This window comes from Cryptomeria japonica, unplaced genomic scaffold, assembly GCF_030272615.1.
Source record: "Cryptomeria japonica unplaced genomic scaffold, Sugi_1.0 HiC_scaffold_1370, whole genome shotgun sequence".
Lineage (NCBI taxonomy): Eukaryota > Viridiplantae > Streptophyta > Pinopsida > Cupressales > Cupressaceae > Cryptomeria > Cryptomeria japonica.
This window is the reverse complement of record NW_026729845.1, coordinates 23,080-33,458: the sequence shown is the minus strand read 5'-3', so window position 1 is coordinate 33,458 and position 10,379 is coordinate 23,080. Positions and strand designations below refer to the sequence as shown.

The window sequence follows — 10,379 nt, the reverse complement described above, 5'->3', positions numbered from 1 at the left end:
TGGGTGTTGAGGTGCGTGCCGAGGTGGGTGGGTGCTAGGGTGCGCTCCATGGTGGGTGCCAGGGTGGGTGCGTGCTAGGGTGGATTCCAAAGAGGGTCATAGGGTGGGTGCCAAGGTGGGTTGGTGATATAGTGGGTTCAAAGGTGGGTACTAGGGTGGGTTCCAAGGTGGGTCACAAGTTGGGTGCCAGGATGCGTGGGTGTTAGGTTGGGTGCCAAGGTGGGCTCCTGCGTGGGTGGGTGCTAGGGTGGGTTTCAAGGTGGACGCGAGGGCGGGTGCCAAGGTGGGTAACAAGTTGGGTGTTAGGATGGGTGAGTGCTAGAGTGGGTGCCAAGGTGGGTGGGTGCTAAGGTGGATGCCAAGGTGGTTCACAGGGTGGGTGGGTTCTAGGGTGAGTTCCAAGGTGGGTCACAGGTTCAGTGCTAGGGTGGGTGTCAAGGCGGGTGTCGAGGTGCCTGGGTGCTAGGGTGTGGATGCCAATGTGGGTCATAGGGTGGGTACTAGGGTGGGCTGCAATGTGGGTGCCAAGGTGGGTAACATGCTCGGTGGGTTCTAAATTGGGTGCCAGGGTGGGTGTGCACCCACCTTGCCCGAGGTGGGTGCCAAGGTGCCAGTGTGGGTGGGTGCTAAGGTGGATGCCAAGGTGGGTGAGAAGGTGGGTGATAGGTTGAGTGGTAGGATGGGTGGGTGCCAAGATGGGTCACAGGGTGGGTGCAAGGGTGGGTAGGTGCTAGGGTTGGTGTCAGGGTGGGTGGGTGCTAGGTTGGGTTCCAAGGTGGGTGCGAGGGTGAGTGTCAAGGTGGGTCACAGGTTAGGTGCTAGGATGGGTGAGTGCTAGGGTGCAAAGGTGCCAGGGTGGGTGCTAGGATGGGTCGATGCTAGGGTGAGTGGCAAGGTGGGTCCACAAGTGTCAAGGTGGGTGCCGAGGTGGGTGCCAAGTCGGCGACTGCTATGGTGGATGCCAAGGTGGGTCACGGGGTGGGTGCCAAGTTGCTAGGTTGGGTTCCAAGGTGGGTGCCAACGTGGGTGCTAGGGTGCGTGGGTTAAAGGGTGTGTCACAACGTGGGTGCCAGGATGGGTGCGCACCCACACTGGCCAAGACGGGTGCGGGTGCAAGGTTGGGTTCCAAGCCCGGTCACAGGCTGGGTGCTAGGATGGGTGGGTGCCAAGGTGGGCACCAGGGTGGGTGCACCCACCCTGGCCAAGGTGGGTCACGGGGTGGGTCCTAGGGTGGGTAACGGGGTGGGTACTAAGGTGCGTGCCAAGGTGGGTCATAGGGTGGGTGCCAAGGTGGGCACCAGGGTGGGTGTGCACCAACCCTAGCCAGGGTAGGTCACGGGGTGGTTGTCGGGGTGGGCGTCAAGGAGCCAAGGTGGGTGGCAAGTAGCCAAGTTGCGTGCCAAGGTGGGTGTCGGGGTGGGTGCCAAGGATCCAAGGTGGGTGCCAAGGAACCAAGGTGGGTGTCTGGGTGGGTGCCGAGGTGGGAGCCAGGGTGGGTCCCAAGGTGAGTGCAAAGGTGGGTGCCAGGGTCAAGGTGAGTGCCAATGTGGGTTCCAAGGTGCCAGGGTCAGGGTGAGTGCCAATGTGGGTTCAAAGGTGCTAAGTTGGGTGCGAGGTTGGGTGCGAGGGTGGGTGGGTGCCAAGGTGTGCTAGGTGGAAGCCCGGGTGGGTCGGCATCCCATGGGTGTCGAGTTGGGTGCCTGATGGGTGCTTCTTGTCAAGTTTTAGTCGTCGGGACTCATTTCGAGCCTTAGAGGTCGTTTCTTGTCCGGTTGCCCTGTCTTCGACCTGGGAACCCAATTTTGGTCCTCGGGTCCCATTTTTTTTTGTCTCGCATCCCACTTTTGGCCTGTGGCCTTTTCGGGGTCGATTCTCGTTTTGGGCATCAGAGCATGTTTCTTCTCCTAAAACCCAATATTTGTTTATTAAGTCTCGGAACACATTTTTGTTCTCGTGGACCCATCATGGGTCTTGGAACGCATTTGTGGTCCTTGGGTCCCATTTTGCATCCCGAAACTTGTGTTTTGGTGCTTGATCCCTATTTTGGGTGCCCACCTTGCACCAAGTGCGCACCCGGGGCAAACCGAGCGCCTTGGTGCACCGGGGCAAGATCGAGCGTGCACCCGAGGCGCCCCGAACATGCACCAAGGTGCACTCGGCCCACATGTGAGCGCAGGTCGTTGCGCCCGAGGTGGTGTGTGGGCACCGCGTTGCAGACGGGACACTGCACGCACACGACGCCCCCTCCAGGTGCACGCACGTAGGCCGGGCCGGGTGCACACCCGACGCCCTAGCAAGGTGCGCGCACCCGGGCAGGGCTCACACTTGGCGAACGGGGCGCACTTCGCGAGGGAGGGTGTGCACCTCGACGGGGGTGGGTGGCCGGGGTGGATTCGCACGTGGGTCGCGGTTTGCTAAGTACACACTGCGACAAGCTCATAACGGGTGCGATCATACCAGCATTAGTGCACCGGATCCCATCAGAACTCCGCAGTTAAGCGCGCTTGGGCCGGAGTAGTACTGGGATGGGTGACCTCCCGGGAAGTCCCGGTGTTGCACCCTTTTTTAGTTTTTCGCCGGGCGTCGCAATGCTATTTGAATAAACCTTTTGCCCGTTTGCGTTCTCGTCGGGGCCGGGTCGGGCCGGGGTGCGCTGCCCGCACTACCGCGCGCGCGGGGGCGACACCGAGCGCGCACCCGAGGCACCCCGAGCACACAGGCCACGGTGCAACCCGGGCGTTGTGCGCGCACCCCGGTGCGCCCGAGGTGCTGCGCGCGCACCCAGGTGAAATCGGTGTGCACCTCGGCCAGTGCGCGCTCGGTCGAGTCGCGCACGTTGGCCAAGGTGCACGGTGATGTTTCTTACTCTAAGGTTCCGCACCAGACGCCCGGGACAGGTGAGCGAAGCTGGGCGGGGCCGGGTGCGCGGCCGGGGCAGGTGCACGCAGCTGGAGAGAGCTTTGGAGCACACTTCGGAGCGCACCAATGATGCGCTCCATTCAAAAGTTTCCTGAAAAGGCAAAAAAAGTTGAGATTATAGAATTTCCCACTTGAGAGATTGTAAAAAAAAAAAATTTAAAATGAAGGAAACGCGGGTGCCAAGGTGTGCGCAGCCCAGCCAAGGTGTGCGCACCAAGGCGCCCACCCTGGCGAAGGTGCACGCAAGGTGCGCACCCGAGGCAAACCGGACAATTAACCCAACTTTCGACTTCGCGCGCACCTTGGAGCGCACTTCGGAGCGCTCCTTGGTGCGCACCAATCTTGGGCACCTCGGAGTGCACCATGGCGCCCACCAAGGTGCGCACCCGGGGCAAACCGAGCTCCGACTTCGTGCGCACCTTGGAGCGCACGAAAGGTGCGCACCATGGCGCCCACCAAGGTGCGCAGCCCAGCCAAGGCGTGCGCATCAAGGTGCGCACCCTGGCGAAGGTGCGCACCCGGGGCAAACCGAGCTCCGACTTCGTGCGCACCTTGGAGCGCACAAAAGGTGCGCAACCCAGCCAAGGTGTGCGCACCCCGGTCAAACCGAGCTCCGAATCGTGCGCACCAGAGGTGCACGCCATCGTGCGCACCTTGGAGCACACTTCGGAGCCCTCCTTGGTGCGCGCCGATGTTGCGCACCTCGGAGCGCACCCGGGGAAAACAATGCAATTAACCCGACTTTCGACTTCGTGGGCACCTCGGAGCGCTCTCGGGTTCGCACCTCGGAGCACACCGAGGTGCGCACCTTTGATGCGCTGCCTTCACCAATTTCCAGAAAAGGCAAGAAAACATTGAGAAGGTGTGCGCACCGAGGTGCCCACCCTGGCGAAGGTGCACGCGAGGTGCGCACCCGGGGCAAACCGGGCTCCGACTTCGTGCACGCCGCACCTTGGAGCACACTTCGGAGCGCTCCTTGGTGCGCACCAGGGCGCGCAACCCAGCCGAGGTGCCCACCCCGGCGAAGGTGCACGCGAGGTGCGCACCCGGGGCAAACCGGGCTCCGACTTCGTGCACGCCATGGTGCCCACCGCGGCGAAGGTGCACGCGAGGTGCGCACCCGGGGCAAACCGGGCTCCGACTTCGTGCACGCCGCACCTTGGAGCACACTTCGGAGCGCTCCTTGGTGCGCACCATGGTGCCCACCAGGGCGCGCAACCCCGCCGAAGGTGCACGCGAGGTGCGCACCCGGGGCAAACCGGGCTCCGACTTCGTGCACGCCGCACCTTGGAGCACACTTCGGAGCGCTCCTTGGTGCGCACCATGGTGCCCACCAGGGCGCGCAACCCCGCCGAAGGTGCACGCGAGGTGCGCACCCGGGGCAAACCGGGCTCCGACTTCGTGCACGCCATGGTGCGCACCGCGGCGAAGGTGCGCACCCGGGGCAAACCGGGCTCCGACTTCGTGCACGCCGCACCTTGGAGCACACTTCGGAGCGCTCCTTGGTGCGCACCAGGGCGCGCAACCCAGCCGAGGTGCCCACCCCGGCGAAGGTGCACGCGAGGTGCGTACCCGGGGCAAACCGGGCTCCGACTTCGTGCACGCCGCACCTTGGAGCACACTTCGGAGCGCTCCTTGGTGCGCACCATGGTGCCCACCAGGCCGCGCAACCCAGCCAAGGTGTGCGCACCAAGGTGCACGCGAGGTGCGCACCCGGGGCAAACCGGGGTCCGACTTCGTGCACGCCGCACCTTGGAGCACACATCGGGGCGCTCCCGGGTTCGCACCGGCGTTGCGCACCGTGGTGGGCACCTCGGAGCACACCAAGGTGGGCAGCGAGGTGCGCACCTTTGATGCGATGCCTTCACTAATTTCCATAAAAGGCAAAAAAAAAACGAGATTTTAAAATTTCCGTTTTGAAAGATAGTGAGAAAAAGGGAATGCTGGTGCCATCTTGAGCCCGCCCTGGTGCGCAGCCCAGCCAAGGTGTGCGCACCAAGGTGCCCACCCTGGCGAAGGTGCGCGCCCGGGCAATTAATCCAACTTCCAACTTCGCGCGCGCCAGGGTGGGAGCGCACCCAACAACCGGGCCTGGGAAGAGCCAATGCGAGAAACCCCACCAAACGCTCTGACAAAAAAAGAGGGGGCGCTCCAGTAACCCCGCTTCGGAGCGCACCCTGGGCAAACCCAGCCAAGGTGCCCACCCCGGCCAAGGTGCAGGCGAGGTGCGCACCCGGGGCAAACCGGGCTCCGACAACGTGCACGCCGCACCTTGGAGCACACTTCGTAGCGCTCCCGGGTGCGCACCTCAGAGCACACCAAGGTGGGCAGCGAGGTGCGCACCTTTGATGCGCTGCCTTCACTAATTTCCAGAAAAGGCAAAAAAAAAAGGAGATTTTAAAATTTCCGTTTTGAAAGATAGTGAAAAAAACGGAACGCGCGTGCCATCTTGAGCCCGCCCTGGTGCGCAGCCCAGGTAAGGTGCCCACCCTGGCAAAGGTGCGCACCCGGGCAATTAACCCTACTTCCGACTTCGTGCGCGCCAGGGTGGCAACCGGGCCTCGGAAGAGCCAATGCGAGAAACCCCACCAAACGCTCCGACAAAAAAAGAGGCGGCGCTCCAATAACCCCGCTTCGGAGCGCAGCCGGGGCAAACCCAGCCAAGGTGCCCACCCCGACGAAGGTGCACGCGAGGTGCGCACCCGGGGCAAACCGGGCTCCGACAACGTGCACGCAGCACCTTGGAGCACACTTCGAAGCACTCCCGGGTGCCCACCGGCGTTGCGCACCGTGGTGGGCAGCGAGGTGCGCACCTTTGATGCGCTGCCTTCACTAATTTCCAGAAAAAGGCAAAAAAAAATGAGATTTTAAAATTTCCGTTTTGAAAGATAGTGAAAAAAAAGGAACGCGGGTGCCATCTTGAGCCCGCCCTGGTGCGCAGCCCAGGCAAGGCATGCGCACCAAGGTGCCCACCCGAGGTGCACACCCGGGGCAAACCGGGCTCCGACTTCGTGCAGGCCGCACCTTGGAGCACACTTCGGAGCGCTCCTTGGTGCGCACCATGGTGCCCACCAGGGCGCGCAACCCAGCCAAGGTCTGCACACCAAGGTGCCCACCCCGGCGAAGGTGCACGCGAGGTGCGCACCCGGGGCAAACCGGGCTCCGACTTCGTGCACGCCATGGTGCCCACCGCGGCGAAGGTGCACGCGAGGTGCGCACCCGGGGCAAACCGGGCTCCGACTTCGTGCACGCCGCACCTTGGAGCACACTTCGGAGCGCTCCTTGGTGCGCACCATGGTGCCCACCAGGGCGCGCAACCCAGCCAAGGTGTGCGCACCAAGGTGCACGCGAGGTGCGCACCCGGGGCAAACCGGGGTCCGACTTCGTGCACGCCGCACCTTGGAGCACACATCGGAGCGCTCCCAGGTTCGCACCAGCGTTGCGCACCTTTGATGCGCTGCCTTCACTAATTTCAAGAAAAGGCAAAAAAAAACGAGATTTTAAAATTTCCGTTCTGAAAGATAGTGAAAAAAACGGAACGCGGGTGCCATCTTGAGCCCTTCCTGGTGCGCAGCCCAGGCAAGTTGTGCGCACCAAGGTGCCCACCCTGGCGGAGGTGCGCGCCCGGGGCAATCCGGGCTCCGACTTCGTGCACTGCATGGTGCCCACCAAGGCGCGCAACCCAGCCAAGGTGCCCACCGCAGCGAAGGTGCACGCGAGGTGCGCACCCGAGGTGCACACCCGGGGCAAACCGGGCTCCGACTTCGTGCACGCCGCACCTTGGAGCACACTTCAGAGCGCTCCTTGGTGCGCACCAGGGCGCGCAACCCAGCCGAGGTGCCCACCCCGGCGAAGGTGCACGCGAGGTGCGCACCCGGGGCAAACCGGGCTCCGACTTCGTGCACGCCATGGTGCCCACCGCGGCGAAGGTGCGCACCCGGGGCAAACCGGGCTCCGACTTCGTGCACGCCGCACCTTGGAGCACACTTCGGAGCGCTCCTTGGTGCGCACCATGGTGCCCACCAGGCCGCGCAACCCAGCCAAGGTGTGCGCACCAAGGTGCACGCGAGGTGCGCACCCGGGGCAAACCGGGGTCCGACTTCGTGCACGCCGCACCTTGGAGCACACATCGGGGCGCTCCCGGGTTCGCACCGGCGTTGCGCACCGTGGTGGGCACCTCGGAGCACACCAAGGTGGGCAGCGAGGTGCGCACCTTTGATGCGATGCCTTCACTAATTTCCATAAAAGGCAAAAAAAAAACGAGATTTTAAAATTTCCGTTTTGAAAGATAGTGAGAAAAAGGGAATGCTGGTGCCATCTTGAGCCCGCCCTGGTGCGCAGCCCAGCCAAGGTTTGCGCACCAAGGTGCCCACCCTGGCGAAGGTGCGCGCCCGGGCAATTAACCCAACTTCCAACTTCGCGCGCGCCAGGGTGGGAGCGCACCCAACAACCGGGCCTGGGAAGAGCCAATGCGAGAAACCCCACCAAACTCTCTGACAAAAAAAGAGGGGGCGCTCCAGTAACCCCGCTTCGGAGCGCACCCTGGGCAAACCCAGCCAAGGTGCCCACCCCGGCCAAGGTGCAGGCGAGGTGCGCACCCGGGGCAAACCGGGCTCCGACAACGTGCACGCCGCACCTTGGAGCACACTTCGTAGCGCTCCCGGGTGCGCACCTCAGAGCACACCAAGGTGGGCAGCGAGGTGCGCACCTTTGATGCGCTGCCTTCACTAATTTCCAGAAAAGGCAAAAAAAAAAGGAGATTTTAAAATTTCCGTTTTGAAAGATAGTGAAAAAAACGGAACGCGCGTGCCATCTTGAGCCCGCCCTGGTGCGCAGCCCAGGTAAGGTGCCACCCTGGCAAAGGTGCGCACCCGGGCAATTAACCCTACTTCCGACTTCGTGCGCGCCAGGGTGGCAACCGGGCCTCGGAAGAGCCAATGCGAGAAACCCCACCAAACGCTCCGACAAAAAAAGAGGCGGCGCTCCAATAACCCCGCTTCGGAGCGCAGCCGGGGCAAACCAAGCCAAGGTGCCCACCCCGACGAAGGTGCACGCGAGGTGCGCACCCGGGGCAAACCGGGCTCCGACAACGTGCACGCAGCACCTTGGAGCACACTTCGAAGCACTCCCGGGTGCCCACCGGCGTTGCGCACCGTGGTGGGCAGCGAGGTGCGCACCTTTGATGCGCTGCCTTCACTAATTTCCAGAAAAAGGCAAAAAAAAATGAGATTTTAAAATTTCCGTTTTGAAAGATAGTGAAAAAAAAGGAACGCGGGTGCCATCTTGAGCCCGCCCTGGTGCGCAGCCCAGGCAAGGCATGCGCACCAAGGTGCCCACCCGAGGTGCACACCCGGGGCAAACCGGGCTCCGACTTCGTGCAGGCCGCACCTTGGAGCACACTTCGGAGCGCTCCTTGGTGCGCACCATGGTGCCCACCAGGGCGCACCCGAGGCAAACCGGGCTCCGACTTCGTGCACGCCGCACCTTGGAGCACACATCGGAGCGCTCCCAGGTTCGCACCAGCGTTGCGCACCTTTGATGCGCTGCCTTCACTAATTTCCAGAAAAGGCAAAAAAAAACGATATTTTAAAATTTCCGTTCTGAAAGATAGTGAAAAAAACGGAACGCGGGTGCCATCTTGAGCCCTTCCTGATGCGCAGCCCAGGCAAGTTGTGCGCACCAAGGTGCCCACCCTGGCGGAGGTGCGCGCCCGGGGCAAACCGGGCTCCGACTTCGTGCACTGCATGGTGCCCACCAAGGCGCGCAACCCAGCCAAGGTGCCCACCGCAGCGAAGGTGCACGCGAGGTGCGCACCCGAGGTGCACACCCGGGGCAAACCGGGCTCCGACTTCGTGCACGCCGCACCTTGGAGCACACTTCAGAGCGCTCCTTGGTACGCACCAGGGCGCGCAACCCAGCCAAGGTGCTCACCCCGGCGAAGGTGCACGCGAGGTGCGCACCCGGGGCAAACCGGGCTCGGACTTCGTGCACGCCGCACCTTGGAGCACACATCGGAGCGCTCCCGGGTTCGCACCAGCATTGCGCACCTTTGATGCGCTGCCTTCACTAATTTCCAGAAAAGGCAAAAAAAAGAAAAAAATGAGATTTTAAAATTTCCGTTTTGAAAGATAGTGAAAAAAACGGAACGCGGGTGCCATCTTGAGCCCGCCCTGGTGTGCAGCCCAGGCAAGTTGTGCGCACCAAGGCACCCACCCTGGCCAAGGTGGGTCACGGGGTGGGTCCTAGGGTGGGTAACGGGGTGGGTACTAAGGTGCGTGCCAAGGTGGGTCATAGGGTGGGTGCCAAGGTGGGCACCAGGGTGGGTGTGCACCAACCCTAGCCAGGGTAGGTCACGGGGTGGTTGTCGGGGTGGGCGTCAAGGAGCCAAGGTGGGTGGCAAGTAGCCAAGTTGCGTGCCAAGGTGGGTGTCGGGGTGGGTGCCAAGGATCCAAGGTGGGTGCCAAGGAACCAAGGTGGGTGTCTGGGTGGGTGCCGAGGTGGGAGCCAGGGTGGGTCCCAAGGTGAGTGCAAAGGTGGGTGCCAGGGTCAAGGTGAGTGCCAATGTGGGTTCCAAGGTGCCAGGGTCAGGGTGAGTGCCAATGTGGGTTCAAAGGTGCTAAGTTGGGTGCGAGGTTGGGTGCGAGGGTGGGTGGGTGCCAAGGTGTGCTAGGTGGAAGCCCGGGTGGGTCGGCATCCCATGGGTGTCGAGTTGGGTGCCTGATGGGTGCTTCTTGTCAAGTTTTAGTCGTCGGGACTCATTTCGAGCCTTAGAGGTCGTTTCTTGTCCGGTTGCCCTGTCTTCGACCTGGGAACCCAATTTTGGTCCTCGGGTCCCATTTTTTTTTGTCTCGCATCCCACTTTTGGCCTGTGGCCTTTTCGGGGTCGATTCTCGTTTTGGGCATCAGAGCATGTTTCTTCTCCTAAAACCCAATATTTGTTTATTAAGTCTCGGAACACATTTTTGTTCTCGTGGACCCATCATGGGTCTTGGAACGCATTTGTGGTCCTTGGGTCCCATTTTGCATCCCGAAACTTGTGTTTTGGTGCTTGATCCCTATTTTGGGTGCCCACCTTGCACCAAGTGCGCACCCGGGGCAAACCGAGCGCCTTGGTGCACCGGGGCAAGATCGAGCGTGCACCCGAGGCGCCCCGAACATGCACCAAGGTGCACTCGGCCCACATGTGAGCGCAGGTCGTTGCGCCCGAGGTGGTGTGTGGGCACCGCGTTGCAGACGGGACACTGCACGCACACGACGCCCCCTACAGGTGCACGCACGTAGGCCGGGCCGGGTGCACACCCGACGCCCTAGCAAGGTGCGCGCACCCGGGCAGGGCTCACACTTGGCGAACGGGGCGCACTTCGCGAGGGAGGGTGTGCACCTCGACGGGGGTGGGTGGCCGGGGTGGATTCGCACGTGGGTCGCGGTTTGCTAAGTACACACTGCGACAAGCTCATAAC

At 62.4% G+C, this 10,379-nt stretch overlaps 1 non-coding gene across 1 annotated transcript; it reads left to right on the top strand.

Annotated features, from left to right (window-relative positions):
• The first annotated feature begins 2,443 nt into the window (after positions 1–2,443).
• LOC131873273 (5S ribosomal RNA) lies at positions 2,444–2,562 on the top strand. The gene has a single exon (XR_009371259.1). It is a non-coding gene; the product is annotated as a 5S ribosomal RNA (ribosomal RNA).
• Positions 2,563–10,379: the final 7,817 nt, after the last annotated feature.